The sequence below is a fragment of the Salvelinus alpinus genome, chromosome 26, assembly GCF_045679555.1.
Source record: "Salvelinus alpinus chromosome 26, SLU_Salpinus.1, whole genome shotgun sequence".
Taxonomy (NCBI): domain Eukaryota; kingdom Metazoa; phylum Chordata; class Actinopteri; order Salmoniformes; family Salmonidae; genus Salvelinus; species Salvelinus alpinus.
The window spans coordinates 29869992-29874438 of record NC_092111.1 but is presented as its reverse complement, the minus strand read 5'-3'; positions in this window follow the sequence as shown (position 1 = coordinate 29874438).

Here is a 4447-nt window from a genome sequence, read left to right as displayed (position 1 = left end):
TGTTGATTCTTTAACTTACCATCTTCCACTCGGACCTCATTCTCAGGGTTTCTATTGTTTTAATTTGTTGATAGTTTCACCTTACTAAATAACACTGGTTCTACCTGCACTGTACCATTCAAAAACAGGATATAGAAAATGCATTCATTTTATTGATCAGGATGCCCTTACTGTAATCAACTACAGATAAAGACATGGAAAGCCAAGTGGCCAATCAGTGTCATGCTAGGAATTTAATTAACAAAAAGCCAAGGATGAACACACACACACACACACACACACACACACACACACACACACACACACACACACACACACACACACACACACACACACACACACACACACACACACACACACACACACACACACACACACACACACAGAGACTGGCAGGACTGAGGATGTGTCTATATAACAGTGCATCCTAGTACTCACTAAAAATCGACTAATGTGGTCAAGAAATCAACTAATTTCCTCATCAATTAACTGATCTATCCAATCAGTGCACTAGTTTGAGTGTGAACGTTTAGCACAGGGTCGGTCACAGTTATTAACAGTTTTGTTACAACCCAAATGGCACCCTATTCCCTATATAGTGCACTACTTTTGACCAGGGCCTATGGGATCCATAGGGGCCTATGGGCTCTGGTCAAAAGTAGTGCACTATATAGGGAATAGAGTGCCATTTGGGACGTAGGCCTTGGGATATTGATTTGCTCAGTCCTTTGGACTCTATTTAGAAATGTTTCTAAACTCAGCAAAAAAAGAAACGTCCTCTCACTGTCAACTGCGTTTATTTTCAGTAAACTTAACATGTGTAAATATTTGTATGAACATAAGAAGATTCAACAACTGAGACATAAACTGAACAAGTTCCACAGACATGTGACTAACAGAAATGTAATAATGTGTCCCTGAACAAAGGGGGGGTCAAAATCAAAAGTAACAGTCAGTATCTGGTGTGGCCACCAGCTGCATTAAGTACTGCAGTGCATCTCCTCCTCAAGGAAGAGTACCACATGAGGGAGGAGGATGTCTTCCCTGTAACGCACAGCGTTGCGATTGTCTGCAGTGACAACAAGCTCAATCTGATGATGCTGTGACACACCGCCCCAGACCATGACGGACCCTCCACCTCCAAATCGATCTCACTCCAGAGTACAGGCCTCGGTGTAACGCTCATTCCTTCGACGATAAACGCGAATCCGACCATCACCCCTGGTGAGACAAAACCGCGACTCGTCAGTGAAGATCACTTTTTGGCAGTCCTGTCTGGTCCAGAGACGATGGGTTTGTGCCCATAGGCGACGTTGTTGCCGGTGTTGTCTGGTGAGGACCTGCCTTACAACAGGCCTACAAGCCCTCAGTCCAGCCTCTCTCAGCCTATTGCGGACAGTCTGAGCAGTGATGGAGGGATTGTGCGTTCCTGGTGTAACCCGGGCAGTTGTTGTCGCCATCCTGTACCTGTCCCGCAGGTGTGATGTTCGGATGTACCGATCCTGTGCAAGTGTTGTTACACGTGGTCTGCCACTGCGAGGACGATCAGCTATCCGTCCTGTCTCCCTGTAGCGCTGTCTTAGGCCTCTCACAGTACCGACTGCAATTTATTTCCCTGGCCACATCTGCAGTCCTCATGCCTCCTTGCAGCATGCCTAAGGCATGTTCGCGCAGATGAGCAGGGACCCTGGGCATCTTTCTTTTGGTGTTTTTCAGAGTCGGTAGAAAGGCCAGTTTAGTGTCCTAAGTTTTCATAACTGTGACCTTAACTGCCTACCGTCTGTTAGCTGTTAGTGTCTTAACGACCGTTCCACAGGTGCATGTTCATTAATTGTTGATGGTTCATTGAACAAGCATGGGAAACAGTGTTTGAACCCTTTACAATGAAGATCTGTGAAGTTATCTAGATTTTTACGAATTCTCTTTGAAAGACAGGGTCCTGAAAAAGTTTCTTTTTTTGCTGAGTTTATGTAAAAAGGACTGTTTCTTTTTTTGCTGAGTTTATGTAGTTTGGAACTGTATGTAGATAAAGGATATGCATTCACATACGACATCTCATGCTGTTTCACTAAACTGAGATCACACAGCACATGTAAGGGGATGATGCATACAGAGCTATGGAAATATTTCAATGATTAAATGACACCCAAATGTGATACACAGAATAAAATTGAAAATGTATTTCAGAGGAGCTACCGTGCATATCAATATGCAGATAGATGTAAGGATTAATTAATCAAATTCTTCATGGCAGATCAGTGTTAATGAAAATGTGTTTAATCCAGAGTTTAAATGGAAAAATAAGCAATGCTCTTTCACAGGCAACCTTTAATGTTTTAGTAAAGATTCAGAACATACACGCCTACTCACATGTTCTCTACATGTCGGGCCTGGGTCCAAGTCACACTGGATCACTCTCTGATTGGTGTGGCTGCATCACTGAACATGGTCACATCACATGTGTCGTCATCCTGATAGTCACCTGTTGAGTTGTGCCTCGTGTGTGTGTGTTGAACAGGTGTTAGTGGAGGGTTGCTGGATGTTGGTGGGTTGAGGTGCGGTGTGGTGGGAGGATGGCACGGTTGCACCTGTGTCCTCCTGGTGTGGGACCGAAGAGGAAGCCAGTGGAAGAGATCCTGTCTGAAAGCTGACACTTTGATTTCATTTGTGTGATGTCAGGAATATCAGGCCACACACACACAGACACACAGACAGGACAGACAGACAGAGTTGGTCGCAAAGTAGAAATACAAGGAAATCACCAGGTAATTGTATGTGTAGCAGATGGGGATGTGTGAAACTTGCTCCTCAGCCTGAAGTGTCCCTACTTGTGCCAGTGAATAGCTAGCTTTTCGCGTGCCGCCGACTGTTAGGACGCTTCAGGAGAGCGGTCACTTGGCAGAGGTCCCGAGTTTGCTCCAGGTATGGGCCGAATCGGGAGTAAGTGGTACTCGCAAAGCAAGCAGTAATGACGTCCTTTACATATGCTTTTTTCTACATGTCAGCATTTCAAATAAAAGACAGAAGATCTGGGCCCGGTTTCCAAAATGCATCTTATGGTAGACTATCCTGTTTAGCATAATTGCCTCACCATAGCTACCCTGTTCATGGCTGAAAGTTAATTGGTTGGGATTGACTTTGGTCGTCAACTGAAGAGGAGCATGACTACTCTACTCCTCTATTGCCATGGGAACCACTCCTATCTTCACTGACTGGGCCCTTCACCTGGAATCAGACAGCAACAACAAGAGATTAAGAGGTCAATTACTTTGTTGGTTGTCACGTTCGTCGTAATGTGGAAGAGAGGAGGACCAAGGCGCAGCATGATTTGAATACATTCTTCTATATTTAATGAAACGAAGAATACTTGACAATCTAAACAAAAACAACAAAACGAACGTGACGCTATATAAAAACAGTGCAGACACAAGCAACTAACACATAGACAATAACCCACAACCCACAATACAAAACAGGCTACCTAAATATGGTTCCCAATCAGAGACAACGCAAAACACCTGTCTCTGATTGAGAACCATATCAGGCCAAACACATAGAAATAGACAAACCAGACATACAACATAGAATGCCCACTCAGATCACACCCTGACCAAACAAAACATAAAACATACAAAGCAAACTATGGTCAGGGCGTGACATTGGTAAACTCTCTATACAACAACATGACAGGTCGTAACTCACAGGTTTAATTGGAGCCGTTTTTATATGCCCACAGGAGGAGAGGAAGGAGAGGGAAAGAATTGTAACGTGCAGTTTGGATGGTTTGGAGAGTGTAACAGCGACTATAAGGACAATTAAGACTAGTTTGGCAGCATGAAGGAAAGCTTATCATACATGAAGCGTCCATCATCTCACTAATCAATGATCATCAACTCCAATGTTCCACTCTTACAGAATTAAAGAACCTCAATGAGGTGAGGTGACACAAATAATTAGGGAATATCTTCAACAATTCAGCCCATATCTCACATTTTAGTTAGGACCTGGTCCATTTTCTGGCTTCCTAACCTCTCTACTCTACTGAGGCAACAGACCAACATGTTCTATGGCTCTCCCTAAATTGTTGTGAAGACAGGATGATTTTACATTTTGCAATGCTTTCTCTTTCTAAGCAACATTGGTTAGTTTTTTTCTCTCCAAGATCTTTGTCAAACAAATGGAACGATTTGTCCTACCCCGTCATACAACAAAGGACCAGAATCCAATAACTTCAAAGCTTTGATTTTCTAATGGAGAAACTTGGAAATCGAAAATGCTGTGATTTCATGGGGGCTGTTTGTCTTTAGTGTTTCGATCACCGCCTCCGTTTTCAGGATCTTTGAAGGATATGAGGATGTATGATGGAAGGATGGAGGGACGGAGGAAAAGAGTGAAGGAATGAGGACTAAAATAATGTTTTTGTTTATTCACAAAGCGTTCTGGAGTC